Here is a 23,811-nt window from a genome sequence, read left to right as displayed (position 1 = left end):
AAGTAATCTTTCAAATATAATTGACACAAACAGAAAGGCATCTTTGATGCTCTAGACAAATGCTTGCTGAGTTGAATCTCTAACATTTGAGAATGATAACTAATGCATTCAGGAGCCATGTTCAGTTGAATTTCTGAAAAGCATCTTATATACTTCTCTGTACGGTTCAACAAAACACTATCCTGCACATATAGAGATAATATGATTTATAAATAAAGGTGACACCTTTAAAAGAAAATGTTTTACCGTAGTTACTCACTAAATGGCACTTGGATCAATGACATACATGTATCATGAAATTTAGCCAGAGTGTCACAGACATTTCATGTAATCTACAATTTTCAAAATTAATGGTGATATCTCTGGCTTTGTTCAATGAGGCCATCATTCTGTAAGTTTCAAAACTATGCAAAGTATGCAATGTTAATTTTTTCCCCTAATCTCTCACAGTATACATTTAACTTAAAGTTCCCAAAACTTGAATGCAAGAAAAATAAACTCAAACATCTTCTGTTTTCTCAGTTCCACACATCTAAGCTGCTAATATCATTAGATGACAGAAATAATTCTACTTTTGTGAGGGATTGGATTAATTATGTCTCTACAGCAAGGAGTGAGTATGGGGACATGGATAAAGGTTCTGATGCTCTCTGTGGCAGAACTGGACGTGGGTTCCCATCTGTGTTCCCAGGCTCTCCACTACATGTCACAAGAACCAGCCCAAATTTAAAGCCTACATGAAACTATAAATTCTTAAAACTTTCCAGTAGTGAGGGTTGGATTGTTTTCAGTTCACATATATAAAACATTTCCCACCCTGCTAATAAAAATTTCACCCTGAATATGATTCATAATGAATATATGGTGTTCTATTTCTTAACAGCCTTGTATTTTATAGGCAAACTTTATTAAAGACTAACTTTCACATTTCTGATTTTATTAGTCCAACAAGACAGCCATCAGCCTGCACAGAGGAGAAGACTGTACTGGCAGGGTCTGGGGAGGACAGGACGAGAGGCGGAAGTGGTGAGGAACCTGGCCATGTCCTGGTGTGCCACCGCTCCTGCTGCATTTGTGCACAACGCTCCAGCACTGTGCCTGCCTAGCTTTGTATCTGCCCTACAGGAGTCTCCCAGTGCACTAACTCAGTCACCTCATCCAGTAGAAATAGAAGAAATAATGGATTCGGGGATAAGATAATTTCAGGGCACATTTTATATTTTTTCAAAATGATCTTACCACAATGCCTAACTTTACAAATTAAGATGGGACAAGCAGTAGGCCCCATTCTAAAGATGACCAAATCCTCCCAAATAGATTAATTCACTCTTCAGGACTTGGAAGCCAGCCCAGGACTATCACATTAATGTTTTATTTTCTGACTTGTATAGAAGATGTGAAAATTAAGCCAATTTTAAAGAAAAGAGTAATTGCCAATAGGTTTAAAAAGACAAACAGCCTCTTAGTGTATTTAAGGGCTAGAGCTGAGCTTCCTTTCACGGAAGCCACTGGATGCCTCTGTTGTAAGATTCACTGAATTAAAAATGGCTGTCTGTTGACCTCCTCCATAAGCCCATAAACTCCTAGACCCAAAGATCTTCCCCCATCAGCTTGGTCTCATAAAACAACATGGTGCTTATGAAGTACACATACAGTCAGTGTTGATGGATGAACCATCACTGTACATTTAGCAATATTTTTAGACAATGAAGGGAGGGTAGAGGAGAGGGAATAAAAGAAGTTAGATCATGTCCAGGTACAAATTCTCTGTGATGAATGTGATCATTGTGTATATCAATAATGTACCAATAAAATCTGATTAATAAAAAGAATAAAATATTTTTAACAAAATACTACTCCAACACTGAATTTATGAGAGCAAATGAGACCATCTCCCTGTGTTCATGTGACATACATTCGAATGAAAGACATGACAATAATCAAGCAAGAAAAATACTCAGGATAAAAAAGTACTATCCAGAAAAATAAAATAGGAATTAGAATAACTGAGTAGCTACTTTGAAATATGTAATCAAGAAAATTCTTCCCCAAAAGAAGTTATTCCAGCTGTGACACAAATAACTGAAATAGAAGGCTTCAGCCAAGCAAACACAGGAAGAAGAGAAAAGACACGTGCAAGTCCTGGGCAGAGAAAGTCTTAGCACAATCAGATTCTGGGCAGAAGTTCAGTGGGGCTGGCGTTTGATAGGTGGTGGTGTGGAAGGGCATCATAGAGACAGGAAGAGCCACCTCCTGCAAAAGTATTCAGCAATTTGGTACAAGAGCATGTTTCTAACATGTGTCTAAATCCTGTCAGGGTCAATGAACAGCCTTCCAAATGACCCTGTTCCTTTACACTAAGACTCTTGGGCTGTGTCTCGATTTCCTCCAGGGCCCATGTCATGAGCAAGCCAGAGCTTGTACATATTTGCTCATCATGTTCTGGTGGGCAAAAGGAGCAATGAAAAGGCAACCTCTCACACCATGTACTGTGGCCTCAGCACCCAGAAGAGCAGCCAGCAAACGCCCAGCGCCTCATGTTGCCAGGGTGAGCACAATGATCCATCTGACCTTGTCAGATAAGATGCTGGCAGAAGAACCTGGAGGTGGTGGATACACATAAATCCTAGCATTCAGGAGGCTGAGGCAGGAGGATTACATATTCAATTCCAGTCTGCACTACCAGCCAGGCCCCATCTTAAAAATAAAATGTCTTAACATGTTCAAAGTGATAAAAAAAAATGGAGACGTTAGACCTGGAAATCACGGTAGTACTCTTTTAGTAGCCATTTGTCCTAGGTTTGTTCACTAAGTGAGTGATTTGTACATAGCAAAGACAAGGACTTCAGAGCAGATCCTTGGGTGAACTTAAACATTCAGGGCAACAGAGGAGAGGAAATCTGTAAAAGCATATGAGGAGAAGAGAGCCTGCGGAGCATGGCCTCCCAGGAGCCAAGACCACGCCCAGGTCAGCCTATGATTGGCCCCCAGAGAACAGGACAGGAACCATTCAGGATGACAGCACAGGTTCGTGAGTGGGGGCATGATAGGTGAGTGAAGGGACAGGAGTCCCTCTGAGCAGGAGACTATGACCCTGGGAGCCTGGGGCAGTTCACCACAGGAGACCCCAGGGTCCCATTAGAAATTCGCCTCCCACAGTGCGGACAGGAGCAGGTGCATCATGTCCTGCTGCCTGGTCCTTCCACCATCCCAAGACTTCTTTATACATCTTCAAAAAGAAGGAAGAGCCACAGGCACACAGTATGAGCAGCTGCGGATAGCTCTAGACACGCGCAGGTGACATTACATCTTGGTAAAAAATGACTCGGGACAGTACAAATGGAGCTGTGCCTTCGCAATGTGACAGGTAAAGACCTATGTAATCAACCTGGAAGAAAGACCAGGCTGCTCTGGGAAGGAAGAAAAACAAAACATCAAACTGACTTTATCCTGCTCCAGAACAAAACTAGTAGGAGATGCCTCTATAGTCAAACCAGGAAAGAAAAAATTTTTTAGTGAAATGCTGGTGGCTCACATGGGCAGGGTCTCTACCTGATACCCCACCTACCTATCCTGCAACACGTACCTTTCCCCTCTGCCAGGTGGGCCACTCAACAGTGCTTGGGAGTAATTTCTTATATAATAAGTGTGCTATTCTTATTGATCTATCCTTGCATTAAAATGCAAAGCTTACCCTCAACACCATCCCTACTTTAACTATTATAAATGATGAGGTCAGATCTAGTAGGTGATTGGACAGCCCCATCCATACATCAGTTATTTGAGTATATTTTGGAAGTGCATTTGCTGAGTAAGTTTTTTTTTAAAGATTCAGTAGAAGTGGTATAAATACGAAGCACTATAAATTCTGCAGGAAGTTGGAGCATACAACATTCATTATATACAAATGTGAATCATTTCTACTTCAGAATACAGTGTATATATAAATTTAAAATGTTCCTATTTCAGAATCAATTGGAGTTACTTTTAAGCAAAGTCACTTTTTCTCCAAGCAGTTTAAGTTCAAAGTAGAACACTGGAACTATAAAAAGCACAGTGAGCATAATTCTTTCTTTAGTAAGATTTCATAATTTAGTCATCAATATGAGCCAGATTATCTTCTCTTTCCTTGTGAACAGGTTTTATTTTTCTCTACATCCTCCTTCACATAGTAATTTTTCTCCTTCTGTAAAGGACTTTTCATCTTAATTATGCAGAGAGGAAGGTATCTGTCAGCGGTTATTGCATTTATCAAGAGCACGAGAAGCTGCAAAGGAACTGTGGAAGCGCTTTTGGAAATTAGATTTAAAATGTACAGTTCTAGAACTTACAGCAAGCTGAACTAAGTGTATTGCTAGCAAGTGCTGAAATCTAGTTATATTATGTCTAAATGTCTTATTCAAGGCAATACGCTTATGAGTGTCAGTTTAGAAAAAGCCAAAGAAACCTTACTAGTTCCGTTTCACATGCTACTGCTTGGTCCTGACCCGAAGTGGGACACACGGCTTGGAAACTCCCTGGAGAGTTTGTTTTCTGAAGTTACAACAGCGAGACCTTCTGGGCTCAGCATGAATGACTGACATCTTCCAGGGACAGATGTCTGTCACCAGCGTAACACCAAGGTTGCTAATATTTATGGCCCCCGAGGAATAAGGGGAAAACTTAAAAAACGAATTTTTTTGAAGACAGACCTCACTCCTTGAGACAGCTGACATGTTTCACAGACATAAACAGAATCTCAGTTTCCTGGACTACTTCTTCCTTTCCTCTGTGGTGAAGGGCAAAGGCAAACTTGGCAACATCTCTCAGAATAGAAAGAATCATGTTGGTGGTTGGAGAGGAAGCGAGTGGAAGCTGTTTCTCAAATGCTTCAGGATAGACTCCATTCTCAGCCCGGCATTTAAGGGGCACAACCCTCGTTTTGGTTTTGTGCGTGTTCATTCTCCCTCCTTAAGCACAGCTGGTTCATCTTGCTCCTCCAAAAGGCTTTGGCTTTACCTTTGTGTTTGCACATAAATACCCATCCTTCTCTCTTTGCTTCTCCAAATCTCATCACTATTTAAGATGCAGTTCACTCACTCTGTCTTCCTCAGTCCAAAGCACTTCTTTTGCCCTCAAAGTTACAGCAATTGTCTACACAATTTAATTCTGAATTATGCAATTTTTTTCTTTTGCATTGCTGGGGAGCTTCCTGCATATTTGGGAAACACCCTCCTATTGAGCTACATTCCCAGCCTATTCATACATTTCTTTCTAAGCTATCTTACATTGATGCTTAAATAGTTTTAAGAATCAAATCTTACAAAGATTTCCATCTGCATTGTCTTTGTGTGTATTTTATACTTTCATATGAATCTACAACAATAAACACACCACTCTTTGTGCTCAGCACAGTGTGGATCCTTCCTGCCATGCTTTGAGAAGTCATGACAGCATTTCAGGACAGTTATTTTCTTTCCTTCTCATCGGTGAAGTAGCAGCCACAGGTCTAATAACTCTCCAGGTGGAAATATGCCCCGTCCAGTATTGCTGCCCTTCACACTGGACTCCAAAGGAATCCACTCAAGCTGAAATAGGCCAGGACACATCACCACTTATTTTGAGGGATCTGGCTGCACTGTGTGAACTCACTAGTGCTGGGGGAAGTTGTCTAAGACTCCTCACTGAGATGTGGGCTAACACTGTGTACCTCAGATTAGAACCAAGCCCAGAGGGCTTGGATCAGACCCTGGTCAGACCAGTGAGTGACAGCTCAAGCAAGCAGTAAGGTGACACGGAGCTTTTCACCTTGACAGGACTGGTTATAATTCAGCTGGAAACCACAACAAATTTACAGCTCTCTAATGCAATAAAGAGGGTGACTCAGAGAAAGTGACCATAAGACATGGGCCACTTCCTCTGGTTCCCCATGGGAAGGAACTAAAACACATACAACAAACACACACATGCACGCACGCGCGCGCGCACACACACACACACACACACTCCTTTGAGACAACTCCAGATCCATGCTCTTCCTTTCTTATTCTCTTTGAAGCTACCTTGAATTTTAAGATACTTATTCTAACTTACAGATTCAACAGACTGCTAAGTTGTCTCCATACTGTCAATCAGAAAACATGTCAATTTGATAACTAAAGGTCAGACACAGAGGCTGTGCATAGCTGCTGGGTGAATGTGGGGCATGCGGATTCTGAGCGTGAGACCTCGGATGACTGGCACAGTCTGTGTGAACCCCAGATTCCTCACCAGTAGAACAGGGTGACAAGGACTTATGTTCATGGGAAGCTGGGGGAACTGAATATTAAATGAGCCCTTGTTTGGGAAAAAAAGTTTTAATTTCATTGACCATTTTATAAAATAAAGGAAAGTTCAATCAGTTTTTTTACCCTTATTGGGAAATGTTACATTGGACCTATTTGAAGTTCTCCATCCCAGCCTGAACCAAACTAGAAGTCTTAATCCTGGATGATCTTCCAAGTAGATGTGGAGCACAGCTGATCAACTAAAAGGGAGCCACTGGAGATGACTTTAATCATAATTTTAAGAATATAAATTAAAAGTAACAATTACTTTTACTCTGTCCCCCTCTTTGGGCTAAACCAGAGTTCCTCATCATTTGTAGATTACAACTAAAATCATGTGGTATCTCAGTTAACTTAATCCTTTGTCTTAAGAACTATACACAGTCAAAGGCCGGGGAGATGGCTCAGTAGAATAAGCACTTTCCTGGCAAGCGCAAGGGTCTGAGTTCAATCCCCGGTTCTGCCACAGGAAAAAAAAAAAAAAAAAGAAAGAAAGAAAAGAAAAACTATACACGGTCAAAATGTAGTGTCAACAAGCAAATGTTTTGGTCTGAGGATGAAAAATATTATTCAGAATTGATGACAATCCCATAAACTAACATCTGAGGGGAATCATATTGGGACCAAAATTTTCAAAAGCAAGTTTTTGGATGACAACTTCAAAACTATCATCCAAGATTTTCCCTTTCCTAAATTCATAGTAACTCATGCTGATTTCTCTCTATATTTCTCAGTACAAAAATATTTTTAACCTTGGACCTTTGGGTGGAAAACACCCCTAACAAACCAAAGAAACTAATTTCAAAGGCCCTGTTTTCAGTGTGTCTAACCAAATGTAGCCCAGGGACCACAAAGCACAACATCGAGAAACAATGACCAGAAACAGAACAGCAAGGACCCACAGGGAGGGAGCAAATGGGGAGGGCTGCAGTTGTCTTCCAGGGTGTGTCAAGAACTCTGCATATGGGAAGCACCTTCTGGAGGTGGGGACAGTGCAGTGTTCCCTTCTCCACTGACATTTGCACAAAAATACCAAAGGAACCCATCCAAGCCACAGCCACATGATGGATAGGAGGCAGCGTTAGGGGCTGGCTAGTCAAACAAGCCTTCATTCAGTTCCTGCCAGAAGGACTGAGGTTTCCCTTGAATTTCATTTTGCTCATTTCCATTACATTTGCTTGGCACACGTACTGGGCTCCTTCAGAAGAGAACCATGAAATACATCATCATAATCCTCTTGAACACCCAGCTCCACTTGTACCATGACTGTTTTTCTAACTTTCCTTCCTTACAAAACAAGTTTTAAAACATTCCTCAAAGAGCATGCGTGGTTTTGGCTAACTGAGCAGGCTTCCATCCCATCTCTTCTCTCTACAACTCTCTTTTAGCTTGAGCCACAGTCACACCAGGTACCCAGCAGAAGGTTCTTAGGTTTGGTAGCTGGCTGTCAATTTTATCATTTACACTGCTCCTCATTAAGATACTACATTTTGGCAAAACACTTCATGCAATGTGTATGGAAATGACAGGACTTATGTGTTCACCAGTGGAAATGTGGAATACCAAGGACTGAACTGCAGATCCTCACTCCAAAGCCAAAATAAACCATTCTTTAACCCATCCTAGGAAGTATACTTACATCTGAAAATAGAGTTTTCAAAATTGCAGAAGGAAAGCAGATGCTTCTAACCATGCACAACAAAGAAGCCACTCAGTGTACACTAAGCAAGCGTTTGAGTGGGCCCATGTTTCTTCCTTATACACTTTTCTCTGTTAAATTTATTCTACTTCTACATAACCATCTATGTATACATAACCATGTCTTATTAATGTAAAATATTCCTTCAAATAATTTTAGCACAAACATTGTTACAATAAACTGGAAATTTCAGTATGTGTAAAAAAAGTCATCTCACACATTCTAAGTAGTGAAGTTTCAGCTATTGCTCAAATCATTGTTCTGTCAGTGAAAGTGAACAGACACCATTAGTGTGAATACCAGCTAATAAGTGGGAACTTGGGACTCTATTCCAAGTCCTGTATGTGAGGAGTACAAAGACATTTTCTAGAAGCTCAGCTTCTACCAATGCAAAATAGGTGATATACATACTTTTCTCCTTAAGCTATGTTAGTATGGTGTTTTAAATCTACAAATGATGAAATCTTGATGCTTATTATCCCTTGGGGAAGAAGAAAATGTACCCCACTATTCTTTTGTTGATGGAAGCATAAAGATACAAAACTAAAACAGCAGCAACTGGAGACGGACTACTGGTGCTCTTTCAATTTCTCAAGAACACAGTGCTGGAGTTTGGGCCATGCAGCCACAACTCTCTGGGCCAAAGGCTTCCACCAGAGAGACCACAGAGAGGCAATGCAGAAGCTGTCCCTTCTCTCTTGGGAAAAGTAAACTAAACCTTTCCCTGAAACCAGCTTGAAAGTCAGCAGCCTTCCTGCAAAGCCTCTGAAGTTGTGATTTGGGGTAAGATGACAGTAAAGTCAATGTTAATGGCATCAGAGACCAGACTGAGCAGGCTGTAAGAAGGTGATCTCTTTGTTGGCTAGAAAGGAAAGGGAGTTAACAACCTAAGATTGCAGGTCAAAATTAGAGAAAAAGGAGGGCTGCAAGGAAAGCCAACATTTTGGCCCTAGCCTTCCAAGGTCAATTAAGACTCAGGACATGTGAGAACTTGTACTGTAACGTCATGTAACTCGGTAGTGTCCCAAATTTTCTGATCAAGAAGACTATTGGGCCAAAGAGGAAAGTGATTGATGATGTAGAGTGTGCCTAAGGAGAGTCACATGGAGAGAAAACATTCTCTCAGGCTTTCACAGAGAGCACATTGGCCAAGGAATGGCCATGACTCATCCACATGGCTGCACTGACAAAGGATCTACAATCTGAGGTACAGGATCTCAGGATAAATCCTGAGGGGATTCAACTGACCTTGTCAGATACAAAAGTTACAACTCTTGTTGCATAGGTCTTGCCTTATCTTGGTCTTAACCATCCAGTAGAAAAGTATAAAATGAAGTACAAGAAGTAAAGCCATGGTGTTATTTTGAGCTGTAAGGGACTCAGTTCAACAATTTCTGACACTGCCAGCCAAGCAGAAGGCCCAATACTATTATGGATTACTGGACTCCTTTAGAATATTTTTGCTGAGTTTACACACCCATAATATTCAAGTAACAGAACTAAACAAAAAAGGGGATATATAAATGAATGCCCATTTTGTATCTGTGTATTCAAAATGGTTAGGGTAGATATCCAGTTACATTCTCTTAATGAATATAGGGATTTGTTGTAATAGTGTTTGTAAATAAGATATCATGTCTGCATCTTGTACAGCAAATAACCACTAGGAAAACAGTATGCAATGTGTTAATTATTGAAACTGTCCTACCAATTTTATTTCAAATTGTCTCATTGCTATTTGTCAATAAAATCATGGAAAAAAAGAAAAGAAAAAAAAAAAAAAAAAAGAAAGGAAAGGGAGATGGAGCCGCCCTTCCTTCCTGAGCAGGCCCCAAAGGGCAGGTCTACACTCATGACTTTCATGAGTCACAAATGAAACTGTTGGCCAAAAATAGAAATCTGAAGATTCAGATTTGTGTAGAAGTTGAAGATGAATTCATACTGAGCAGAGATTTAGGAAAATAAAGTAGAATAGAAATGAATAGAATTGGAATGAAAGGTTAGACAGCTACAGAAAATGACAGATTGGTGACATAATAGCTAGAAGACGTCATTATCACTTTCCACTATTACACGTTTTCTTCATGCATAACAAAATGGTGTATTGGCTGTCGACGTATTTTGTCCTACTGTCATTATTTTCTCAAAGAATGAAGCTTCTCCTATAGTGCACTACTACAGTGAGGATGGCAGCGGTGGTTATCATTAAGCATTCTATTGGCTAAAAATGTCATTTGCCAACAAGCTAGTGGAACAAAAATGTTTCCAAATTCCACTTCTTCTATTTTTAATTTTTGTATTAGCAAACACTAAGCAAAACTAGGCTCGTAACAGAAAGGCTCTCGGAGGCAGAGACCCTCACAAACAGCAACTTCCCCCATGATTATGGGAGTAGTTACTGATGCCAAAAGACAAGATGACTACAAATCGGGAGAATGAGTCTTTATTTGCAACCCATGAATCATGACAGCATAAGGGAGAACAAGGGCTCCCAACGAGTAGAAGTAAAACAGTGAGTCTTCTAAGGTAGGAAAAAGAAAATATTAAAAAACTTAAAAGCTAACAGGCAAACATCAGGTTACTTTAGGTTTGATTGATTGATTGATTTATTTATTTGGTACTGGCAATCGAAATCATGACCTCATGCTTGTCAGGTAGGCGCTGTGCCATTGAGCTATCTCCCTCGCTCTAGGTTATTATTTTATAAGGGTTAAAACAGAAGGAGCTTCCTTACTGATGAACTCAGGTAGACTAGAGTCTTCTGTATTCAGAAAAAAAAAAAAAGATTTGTTTTAAGATCTGCCTGCAAATTTCAGCTGAGTTATGTGACATCTATGTGAGGGAGTCTCCTTCAGTCTGAGCCAGACAGCTAGTGCCTAGTGTGGCAGCTCAGCTCACAGCAATGGCCTCTGGTGGGTTTGCTCACACTGCCAGGTGTGTCATGTTAATCAAATTCATGGTACACTAGGCAAAGAATGAGCTTTGCCATTCAGGATGTGATCATTTGAAATGATGGAGCAAGGGCATTCACTGGGGACAGGTATCATAGTGATCTTGTGAAGCCTCCACTTTGGCAGACTTTTCACCTTCGATGAACTCAGGGACATGAAAGCTTTCCTTGCAGCGCTTCCCCAGTGCCATATGCTTTCTTGATTTATAGTGAGCTATTTTCCCGTAGACAGAAGCAGAAATACAAAGCTGCTTAAACTGACACCTTGTTTCTAAGAGCCCAGCTCATGTGTGGATAAGGGGGTATGAACCAGAGGAGGATTCTGTGGCAGTGGAGGTGAGCCCATGGCACTCGCTATTTGTTATTGAGAAAGCTCGAGGGAATGAGCTGCGGGATCTGAGGCTCACACAGAGGTGCTCTGAATCACAAAACTGGGGACCCAGAAATCTACACTGCTGGAGAAGTGGATGTTTCTACTTGTTCTACCAATGAAACCAGAACCTTGAATCCAGGCAGATGAAAGGCTTTGGATAAGATGACAGAGCACATAATCCTACTCAGAGAAACTCTTTCCCTGCATGGTGCATACAATTTGCAACAATTCTAACTCATATGTAGTTAACATTATGCACAATTTTCACTCTCAATGATAAACCCTCCTCCGAAAAAAATAAAACTTTGATCTTAAATCATTAAAGTTTTCATCAGTCTTCTTTATTCATATCACCTGTCTTGACTAATTTAACCAACTCTGTTGTCTACGTCAGATATCTCCACTGATAATAAGAAAGAAAATTCACCAGGAAATGAAAGAGCAAAATGACCCTTCTTCCACAACTATTTCAAGCATAGAATTTTTATATAATAACTTAGTTGTAATAATGTGAGAGATTAGAAATCAAAGTAAAGTAGAGGTCATACTAGAAGTAATAAAAGATACAGATTCTGAAATGTCACTGCTCTAGCTCATTTGTGATTCTAGTACTTAGCAGTTTGGGGGGGGTTGGGTAAGACTGTCAACTTGTGGACGCTATCTCTGCATCTATGCAGCATGTGGGGATTTGCTGCTTACATGGAAGGCTCGGCACACAATGCACTCAGAGCACGCAGGCACAGGGCAGGACAGCGAGCACTGACTCTACCACTGTGTCACACTCTAATTATCTTAGCGTCTTCAGTAAGATGCTTTACTTTAAAGGTTTTTGGGTATAGTGGGGAAAATATAGTAAAGACAAAGTACCCATTTGAATCTTTTGTGGAATTTTTCAAGCAGCCAGAAATATTATTCCTTGTCTTTGGAAAACATAGTTTGCCCTGCTGGCCCCACCCCCAGGGGCTCACTGAGATGGCGACTGAGATGGTGTGGTGTCATGCGCACCTGTAATCTCACCTCTTGCGAGGCTGTAAACAGATCCCTATGAGTTCGATCTAGTAGTGAGACCCTGAACACCCTCTAGACCCTTCCCTAAAAAAAAAAAAAAAAAAAAAAAAAGAAAAGAAAAAAGAAAATGTAGAGTTAACAACAAACAAGAAATAAGAAATCTATACTAATATGAAAGTTATGGAAACTGACTTGAAGGACCAGCAATGACAGATTTTCAGCTAAAATATCTGAATGTTTGTGTAAGAAGTTAGCGTACTGTAAGAGTGCACATATACCTTCTGTATAAAGCAAAATGAGTGGCAAAAATATGAGATTCCATTTATACGAAAAGCTCTCTTAAACTTCCAGGAAAATGACCATTTTCTATATTGTAAATAGCACTGCAATACCATAAGGTATGTACTATTTTAAATAAATGGTAAAAAAAAAAAGTGAAAGAAATTGTGGAACTTATGGAATGAATAATTAAATGTTACATATTAAACTGAGTAGGAATCTGTCCATTTCTTCTGTGTCTTCTATTCTGTGAAAGTAAAGATTCTCAAATTAGCTATTGATGAACTTCTGAAATTCCACTGGGTCTGTGATAATTTCACCCTTTTCATTCTTTATTGCTTGTATTTGAATTTTTTTTTCCCTCCTCTTTTTGATGAGGTTAGCTAGGGGTTTATCAATTTTATTTAATCTTTCAAAGAACCAGGTTTTTGATTCATTCTTTGAATTGTTTTCTTCATCTTGATTGAATTAATTTCTGCTCTAATTTTTATAATTACCTCTCATTTTTGGGCTTTAGGTTTGGTTTGCTCTTCCTTTTCTAGACATTTAAGTTGCAGCATTAGGGTATTTGTTCCCATTCTGTTTTCCTAATGTGTCAGTAGGAAATCCTTTGAAAATAAGCTCTCCCACCATTTAAAAATGTATAAAGGAAAAGCAATGATATATTTGAATACATGAAAGTAAAGTCTCATCATACCTAAGAAGATCACTGGGAAAAGAAAGTGTGTATGTACATATACACATATGGACATATATGTGTGTATCTATATATCATATTTTACATATATTGCATTATGACATATATTATGTATGTATACTACATATATACATGTATGTTGTATGTCATCATAAAAACAACAGACAAATTAACAATTAATTGGCAAAAGACACACATGCACAAAGCCAACAGATGATTTAGGAAGTTTTTTAGTGACAACAGTGATACAGTAATATGTCATACCTGGAACCACAGCCACTGGGAAGGCTGAGATAGAGCAATTCTAAGTTAGAAGCAAGCCTTGTGACACAGCAAATCTTGTTTCCAAAAGACAAGACAAACAAAATAAGAACAAAGAATTGCATGCTTTATTACTATGGCCATAATTTGCCTTCAATCAAGTTAAAACAACAAAGGTATACTACCTTTTCTTGACACTCTGAGCAGATTAGAAACACAAGATAATGTCTGAGAGCAAAAGATATGATGGAAATCTGTATCCTTCACAAATTATTTTTTTAATCTTAAAACTACTGTTAAAAATTGAGTCTATTTAAAAATACGATAATTAATTCACAGGAATTGGGCTTTTTCACACACTGCTATGGAAGTAAAAACTGTGCATACTTCTTGAAGAGGTTATCAACTTGCCCAATTTGGGGGCTTTTACTTTTAGCAATTTACCCTAAGTAAATCATCATGATTGATTTCTCTGTAGAATGTCACTTAAAGCACACATCTTCAGCAATGAAAGTCATCATGTAAATTATTCAAAGAATATAAATTATTGGGCCAGGGAGATAGTTCGGAAGTCTAAGAGTCTGCCTTGCAAGGACTGGGGTTTGATCTCCAGTACTGCATGCCATGCAGGCCCTGTGCCATGCCAGCCATGGAAACTGGGTGTAGTTGCACATGCCTGTAATCTCAGCACTGGGGAGGCTGAGACAGGAGGCGCACTATGAATCTAAGCTGCGTAGTGAGATCCTTGCCAAATAAATAAATCTTTCTAAAAAGAATAATTCTTATTAAAACTGTAAATGAACATACAAATTAATATTAAAATTCTTAAAAATATTTTAAATGGAATCAAACCAAATTACAGGGATGCGGATGTAGCGCAGTGGTAGAGAGCTTGCTTTGTATGCAGAACACCCTGGCTTCAATTCCTAGCATTGCAAAGAAAAAATGAACAAACTAATGACAACCAGAAAAAACCAGTTCCAAAACCTTACAAAATAATAGCATTTTGCTATTTAAAAAAGAGTCTCTCTTGAATGATTAAAATAAGGAGCTTTTAAACTTGATTTGTTATCTAAATTTTTTATCATATACTTTATACATTTAAACATATACACGGGGCTTGCCCCTTAGCTCAGTTGTTTAAGCAGCTGCTTCAACAAAGCAGACAGGCTCAGGTTGCCTTGGTTCAATCCCCACAACTCCAGCCAGCCAAACATGCCCTGAAGGCATTCTGAGCCAGCCCCCCCTCAAAAAAAAAATCCTTCTGCCATTTTGGGGCCGGGGAAATGGCTTGGTAGAATAAGCGCTTGCCTGGCAAGCACAAGGGCCTGAGTTCAAAACCCCGGTTCCACCAAAAAAAAAAAAAAAAAAACATATATACACATGTATATATACATGTTTCCCCTATGCCATTTGTATACTTAAAAAATTTCTCCTTTAGTATCTTTAACACCAATCTATCTTCTTCAGAAAATAGTATTAACCTGTAATAATTACTGATAACTATGAATTTTCATAAAATAATCCTGGAAAGACCTATTTTATAGTGGGTGCAGTTAGGATGTGACGGGGGGAAGAATGTTTGTGCTATACCAGGCCACCACAGAGCCAGGGCTTGGACCCTGAACTTCAAGACTGATGGGGAGAAAGTTACAAAAGCTTACCTTGTCCACTCTTCAGCTAATATGTGTGTTGGTCGGCAACATCTTTTTCCAGAATTCTAGAACTAATTCTAAAATGAAGACCTAGGTGTAAAATAAGAATAGGAGACAATGCAAACCTTGCCCTTGAGGGTGTGTTGAGAGTGTGCGGCATTACAGAATTGCCTCTGACAATCTAACCCAGCTTCAGCACACAACCAAGCAGTCAGGAAGAACCATGAATCCCCGACTTGTGCTGCCAAACACCACGGGACTGAGTCCATGACGGTGATCAGAGAGGCCGAAGTAGGGGAGGTAAGGACAGCTCCCCTGTGCAGAACCTGCCATGACTAGAGATGAGCAGGTAGGCCTAGTGAATGTAAGGTGAAGCAGCTCAAAGTTTTCTAAATCAGCTACAGGAAAAAGCTCTTGATGCCCCAAACCTAAACTAATTCAACCTTGTGGAAGAGAAAACCTAAAGATAATTGTCTGTGAAAGATCAGGGTGATTGCAGAGAGAAGAGGTAGAATGTTTGATAAAGGTGAGATTTTCAGGATATGGTGAAATCATACAAAAGAAAAAGTCTCAGGATCAATGCGTTGCTCACAGAAGCAAATCCTGCTTCTCTAGATTATTTATTCCAGAAACATGCCTAGGTGTCTCTTGACTCCCCCTGCTCAGAATTTATCCCATATGTTAATTATTGTTCACAAAATGCTCTGTCCAGCACACAGAGGAGACGGAACCTCCTCCCCTCTTGTGCTGCCTCTGGCCAACTTTCAGAGACCTTGGACCCCTCAGGCTCCTCGAGCCTGCCCTGCCCAGCCAGCTGAGAATGCTCCTCACCCCTCTGAAAACCCACGGCAAGGGCTCAGAGCATCTCAGTCCATAATAATGGTAACAACCAATTACCATTATCCAGACTGCCATTTGCATTGAAGCTGGAGGAGTTCTATGAAAATCGTTTGTGTGCTATTTTGTTTCCCTTAGGAATTAGTTCTTCATGAGCAACACAGTCTGCCACACAGAGCAGAGAGGTGATTATTATGTTCGTCTTACAGAAATCAGCCACTTCCAACTATTCTCGTTCTCTGAGTTTCCAACACTCAAGTGTGGGAAACCTTCACACTTTCCTGCATGTATGTACATATTTGTATGTAAAATTTAATAAAAATAGAAATCTTATATAAGTAGATAAACGTAACATTATTTTGTGATTTTTTTCTTATCTTCTGTGTAATTGAAGAGTGTTTTGTCTGACTATCTGGTAGTCTACTACTTCTTTCTGAATTTGTTTCCCTACAGTTAAAGAATATTTCCTGTATAGTTTTAATTTGCTTGGGATTACCGACCCTTGTTTCATAGCCTAGAATATAGTCTAACTTGTAAATGTTTCATGTCCATTTAAAGAACATTCTCTTGGAGGTGGGTTTTGGACCAATGTTAATTGTATCAGGTTGGTTGAAGTGTATTTTTAGGCCCTCCTTTTCCTTACTGATTTTGTATCTACTTCTTCCATCAATTTCTGAGAAAGGAGTGTTGGAACTGCTGAACAAAATGGGAACATTTTCTATTTTCTCTTTTTAGCTAAAATAATATTTATTTGATTTATTTACATGCTCTAGCATCACCATGGAAAACAAACAAGAGTGGCTCCAATCTCTTACTATGAGACAGTCTTGTCAAAGGTGAAATTCTAACCAAACTTCTAGTTTTAACTTCTGAAGTGAAGAAAAAAAAAAAAGGAAAGAGAGAAACCATCATAAAATACAACACATTTTTATGTATTATATTGCCCAATACATTTTTATAATAAGATTATTAAGTACAATTATGATACTGTGGTTATGACAAGAAAGGGTTTTTTGCTTTAATTTTTATTTATTGTTATTCAGCACTTGGAGTAGATAAGCACTAGTTCTAAACAGAGACAAAGAGTGCAATGTTCCCATATGAAATGACACTATCCCTCATTTCTTAAAATTATCCTGACAGTAAGGAACTGGGTAGGGACAGAGCCTACATGCTGGCATTGCTGAGTTTTCGATTAGCAATAATCGAGCCTAGGATAGACCTCACTGGCTACGATACTGCCACTGCGCAAAGCTTGGTACTGCTGAGAGTGGGCGAGGATTATTTAATCCATACTTTTAAGATGTTCTAGATAGTTTTTGTATTTATTTTTGTAATAATCTAATAAAATTCTCAAAAAGAAAGATTTGCTTTCTGATACAGTCAAAGTAAAGAAAATGGTCACAAAATTGGAAGAAACTCGTTACATTATTTTACTTGTGATTTCGTCATTAGAGAAGAAGGAAAAATGAAAAGGAATGAGAAGGTGAAGGAGTCATTCTCCACCTCTAGGAAGTGCTTCAGTTAATCCCAGGGCTTGGGAGGCTGAAACACAGGAAGGACCACTATGAGTCTGATCTGTGTAGTGAGCCCCCGTAGACTCTGTACTAAAAATACATAAAATAATAATAATAATAATAATAATAATAATAAGAGTAAGAGTATAAAGTAACCGTGAGCAGAAGTCTGCTACTTGTCCTTAGAGATGGGCCTCTTAGTGGGGAGAGAGGTCTCAGGAGGTGGAAGGGGTATAACTAAGTTGAAGGGTGTGAAAAAAGAATTGTGTATGTAATGAGAAAATAAATAAAGAATTGTGTTACCATGTGAAATGCATGGCACCATGTCCTAAAAGGTATATATTCTGGGGCAGTAAAAATATCATACCTGGACTATTTTGATTGTCAATATTTTCTATCAAGCATATGTACTGTTTCCATAGCAACAAATGGTACTTGCTTGAGGTCACATTGCTAATTTTAGAGAAGCAGTGAAAGCAATTCAGAGCAAAGACTGGAAACCACAGATTAAAGACATCCCCTAGACATGCGCATAAGGAGAAGACCAAGGGGCAGGATTAAAAGTGGAAATAATAACCCACATGCTGGGATGCTATGAGATTCTCCTGTTTGCCTCGATTATTTTAAGTACTGATCTTTCCTACTTTTTTTGCAGCCTTTTCCCCATCCTTCATATTATTCTTCTTCTATCAAAATGAAAATAAAATACATTCCCAGATTTTAAAAATAAAATGTTTTCAAGAAAACAAAGAGTAAAAATGTGAAATAAAACTCCAAATCCTGGGGCTGGCAAGATAGCTCAGTGGACTAAAGCGCCTGCTTCAGCAACCTTAGGTAAGAGCATGGGCTGCGTTCAATCCCCGGCACCACATGCTGCTGCACCAGCTCCACCCCTCAGGTGGGCTGAGCCAGCCAGAGTCTAGGTGTAGTGGTACACGCTTGTAATCCCAGCCCTGGTGAGGCTGAAAACAAGAGGATCACTATGAGTTTGAGCTATGGTAGTGAGACACTGGAACAAACAAGTATGTTTTAAAAAATTCAAATTCCTCTTCAGCAAATTAATATATCAAACAGAAGCTTTTCTTTGCAGCTATATTTCATGAAGCCTATCAAGTTTGTATCTATCAATTGGTATGGCTAGTTTCCAGCTCCTCCATGACAATCTTAATTATCAATTTTACCCAACATTGTCTTATTCATACATCACCTTCTAATTTGTGTGTGTGTGCACATGTGTGTGTAGTGCTAGGATGGAGCCAAGAGCCTTGCTTCCAGTAGCCAAGCGCTGCACTGCCGAGCTACACTCCCAGCCTCCACCCCAATTACACTTAAGCAATAAGCTATTAGTTCCTGCTATCCCTCATTTTCAATATGAAAGAGAACTGGTTGCAGGACCAGCACTATACTCAGAAAAATGTTACTCGTCTTCACATAATAAATTCAAATTTGAGACATAGCAATGATTTATACAAATTGTCCTTTTCTCTTCCCTCCCTATTCCCAGACCTCAACTTTCTAGAATACATTTATTGTTCCAGTGACATACAACACTAGCAACAAACAGCATTTCTGAAAACTTGAGGAGGATGGACCCCAAAATTTCTACTCCAACTCCTGTTTGTCAGCTTTTCTACAAGCTACATTGGCTTAGGGTCAGTACATTGCTATTTTTCCTTACTGTGATAGCATATAGGCGTGGTATTTGCCCCTCTGAAAGGAAGACCTAGGGCAGTGATGGTGAGCCTTTAGTGATGAGTGCCCAAACTACAACCCCAGGTCCATCTGTCTATTGCAAAGGGCCAACATTGCAACTAAATCTGAACAGTGAAGTGTTGGTTTAGGAAAAACAACTCGGACCAATGCTTGGAGGCTGGACTGCTGCTGGAGGAACCTGGGTGCTGGGGCTCCGTGCGTGTGTGTCAGCGTCTGACCAGCACTGACCTAGGAATAGCCGATGCTGTGGACTTAGAGGAGAGCTCTGCCAGTAAGACTTTCTTCTCAGGACAGTTCATCATGGGTAGAATGAGTCACAGTACATATGTACCTAGAAGAGGTTTCCAGCTATGATAGAAGCTACAGGGCATCAGAGACGTGTGCCTAGGAGAATTTGTCCCTATGCTTTATTAACATTGGGAAGGGTATAGTACATAGAATAGAAAGGAAGGGTTTTCCCAAAGTAGAGCAATGTTTTAGGACTGTGAATCACTATATGATCACTTGAATTTATAATTCTCTATAACTACATAAGCATAGCTGAGCATTTCAGTGTTTTAAACTTAGTATAAATCCTAATGAATGATAAATGCACTCAGTGTCTACCTTAAATCTCAATTTAAAAAACTTGGAGAAAAATTACATTGAAGAAAATAAAGCAGTTACTAAAAACAATTTTTTCCTGGCTCCACAAAATATTCAAGGAAATAATTTTTCTAAATTTCCAAACATACTTCAGTGTAAACCTTCAGGAGCTATTTCTCCAAGAGTCTATGTATACATAGATTTTTCCTTATTGAACCCCTCAAAGATGATAAATGATTCAAAATGTATACTTTGTCAGAACTTGGAAGATGAACAAACAGAAGACCAATGAGATCCAGGTATTGCCCCTTCTATCATGCAATCTTACCTAAAATAAATGGAGAAATTGCATTCCAGCTCTCATGCAAAAAAAAATCTATGATGCTGCTGATATCTCTGAAGCTCTACTGAGAACAACAGAGACAGGAAGGCTTCATGCAACAGAAGCCAGCCCAAGGCGCAAACCCCTTGCCTCCCCGGGGGTACATCCTGTCTGAAATGCACTCCCCTGAGAAAGTGAGACACATTACAGAATCTTTTTTTATGAGCAGAATATATTTATTGAGGGAAAGAAAGCTCCTGTCTGAGAGAAGGACAGGAGGGGGGCCTGAGTGGGTAGTCCCCAGGAAGCTGTCTCTTCCAGGGACTTTTATAGAGGAAAACCATGCAGTGAGGCAGGTCTAAGGTAGTGGAGAAGACATGAGAACTCACTTAGGTGGGCGTGAGGTGGGACATAATGATGGTCAGCATCTTTTCTAAAACCCAATTTAACTTTGAATTCTATGTGATCAACTCTTTCCATTCCTTGTTTTTAGATAAAATGTAAAAAGTATCAGCACAGAGTTAACATACCTATAATATTCAAATAACGGAACTTAACAAAAAAAGGGTATACAGATGAATGTCCATTTTGTATCTGTGTATTCAAAGTGGTTAGGATAGATATATAGTTACATTCTCTTAATGAATAGAATGATTTGCTCTAATGGTGTTTGTAAATAGGATCTCAAGTCTGCATCTTGTATAGCAATTAACCACTAAGAAGAATGTATGCAGTGTGTTAGTTATTGAAACTGTCCTAGCGATTTGATTTGAAACTGTCTCATTGCTATTTGTTTATCAGTAAAATTATGGAAAAAAAGAAAAAAGTATCAGCACAAATTTTCTATTTATGTACATAGTTTTCTTAAATGAGAATACTGATATTAATAGCATAAGAGTGAATGCTTTTTCAATTTTACATTTTAGGCTTAAAAATGGCAAATTGTCTCATCAATGGACAAACCAAATACAATGTTTAGGTTCTAGTCAGTTAAATGCCCCATTTAATACACACACACACACACACACACACACACACACGGTACTGTTTCTTTTTATAGCATTTACTAAGGACCACACTTCCGACTGCTTTGTCCACTGCACATCCATGATACCTAATGGATACACTCATCACGTGGAGATGGTCCATGTGCATGGCACACCTCGATTCTTGTACGTTTCCTGTTCCCCAGGATCACCCGTCCCCCTCCGCTTTGTTAAAGATCTACCTTCTGTTTCCTGACACTTCTGACTCACAAGGCTGAAGATGACAAGGAGGCATCCAGCCAGTGGCGTATTTCCTTCTTCATCCACTTCCCTCTCTTCTCTCCTCCTTCCCTCCATCTCTGGTCTCTCCAGCTGAGAAAGATTTATCTTCTGATTTTCTGTTATCTACCCTTTACTTTGCTCTTTATTTATATTTTGGCTTTCTCATAGAAGAGAAGCTGTGCAATATTTAAGGCTGTGTTTGATTTCATTCACTTAATACTCTGGTCTCGAGATGCATCCATTTTCCTACAAATGACTCGAATGTCTCTATGGAAGAGCAGTGCTCCATAAATACATTTTCATTATCTATTCATCTGCGGGTGGACACACAAGCTGCTCCCAAGGTTTAGCTCTTATGAGTTGTGCTGCTATAAGCACAGGTGTCATGGAATGACTTTAACTCTCTCAGGGAGATACCTACAAGAGGCAGAGCTGGGTCCAATGGAATCTGGTTTTAGTTTGTTGAGGACTCTCCACACTGATTTCCAGAGTGGTTACACTAGTTTACATCCCTTCCAGCAATGTAGAAGGGCTGTTATACTCTTGGATTTCACATTCCATTCTGTTGTCCAGAGATTCATTTCTTCTTACTGTCCATGGATAGGAGTGTTTCTTAAAAGGCTCACCTTTTACAATATTCTTTCTAAACTGTTCTTATGGGAGCTCACTTACTTCTAGGGCTCAAACTCAATACAGTGGCACCTCAGTTCACAAACTTGGTTCATCTCATAGTTCTGAAAAGACAGCCATGTGTGTTCCTGCAGGAAAGAGGGCCCCAAAGTCATGCTCATCATCAGATGCAGTTTGCAAACAAAAGCCACCTCTGCCAAATGCTTCTGGTTGGGAGTCAAATAATTCCCAACAGGAAGGGTTTGTGAACCAAAGTACCACCATATTATTTCCCCAAGCTGTATCTTTAGCCCACACATCACTCCTGATCCCTGGATCAATGTTATCAATATCACATGCATGAAGTCTCCAGCTTCCTCATATGTAATCTGCATAAAGCTGAAAATTTCAGATTATTTCTTCACTCTTTCCTTCCTTGCCTTGCTGTAAAGTTGTTCTCTACTAACTCATCCCACTCCCCCTCCTTCCCTAATTTCAGTCAATAATGATACATGGGTCTTTACTCTGGCATAAACTGTTTCCCCAAGCACTAGGCTGTGCTTCTACAGCCACTGTCCCTCTGTATGCAAAGTCCCCCTCACATTTCTTGGGGGCCATCAGGATCAACAGCTTCCCACCAAGAATGAGAGCCAGGATCCAGCTCAGGAAAGTGTGTCCCTATCCACTCTGCCGCGCAGTTGCCTCTCAGCTGTCCTCAGCCTCCTTTGGACTCAAAGCACTGACACACATCACTCTTCCCAGCTTCCCTCTCACAGTTGGTACCATCTTGATGGCCCACTCCTTGCTGTACCAACTCTTCAGCCCACAACTCATCTCCTTACTTCTTTATGTTTTTCTTTTTATTTCTGGTCAAGCACAAATAAATGTAACATTGCCCTCCTCCCTCCTCAGGAATGCTTCCTCGACAATTCTCCTAATGTTGCTGTGTAGACAGCCCAAGCCCTCCCCTCTAGATCTGACCCTAGCCAGATGGGTAATGGCCCCACCTCCTGGTAAAATCCTTCTCCTCCTTTCAGGGTCACCTCAACCACTGGGCCCCTATGTCAGTCCCTCAGGTGCCTGCTCAGAGTCATTAACTCTTAGGCTTTGAATACTTTCCCATTATGCAGCATTCAGATAGTAATTAAGTGTTTGTTTTTCTATCCTATTAGGCTAAGCTCTATAAGAAAAGAGCATGAACTGTCAAAACTTTAATGGATGCTTCTCACGTGATTATTGAGAAAGGAAAATGCCTACTTGATATCTGTCTTTCTCCAGGGGATATTCCCTTAAGACTAAATTAATTCATACTCCAATACATGGGAAGACTCTCTCATTTCATGCTCAACACAAAATTATGCTTCCTTAAGGCTTTCAGAGACTCTCTCCAATTTCTGCTTATCTGCTTAACTCTTAGTTCCTCTTGCTTTTTCTTATCTTTCTTTACACGAACTAAATATTAAGTGGAGAAAAAGAAAATAGGAGGTGATTGGCTTAACTGCTTTAGTGGCACTAATCACGTTCCTCCACTCCAGTTTCATCTTCCTATCAATTAACTGGGTAATAAACTCTTGTTCAGAAGATTTTCAGGGTAGTCACCATTTTGTATCTGTGTATTCAAAGTGGTTAGGATAGATGTATAGTTACATTCTCTTAATGAATAGAGGGATTTGTTCTAATGGTGTTTGTAAATAGGATATCATGTCCGCATCTTGTACAGCAATTAACCACTA

The 23,811-nt window shown here is 39.6% G+C and overlaps 1 protein-coding gene and 1 non-coding gene across 2 annotated transcripts in view; both read right to left on the bottom strand.

Moving 5' to 3' along the window:
- Col25a1 (collagen type XXV alpha 1 chain) overlaps positions 1 to 23,811 on the bottom strand; it is a 466,154-nt gene that overhangs the window by 245,934 nt on the left and 196,409 nt on the right. The window lies entirely within an intron of this gene.
- Positions 17,185 to 17,320, bottom strand: LOC111815448. Its single transcript, XR_002820136.1, has one exon. It is a non-coding gene; the product is annotated as a U4 spliceosomal RNA (small nuclear RNA).

This window comes from Octodon degus, unplaced genomic scaffold, assembly GCF_000260255.1.
Source record: "Octodon degus isolate 3935 unplaced genomic scaffold, OctDeg1.0 scaffold00016, whole genome shotgun sequence".
Lineage (NCBI taxonomy): Eukaryota > Metazoa > Chordata > Mammalia > Rodentia > Octodontidae > Octodon > Octodon degus.
Note: the sequence above shows the minus strand (reverse complement) of the source record. Positions and strands in the feature narration are given on the sequence as shown.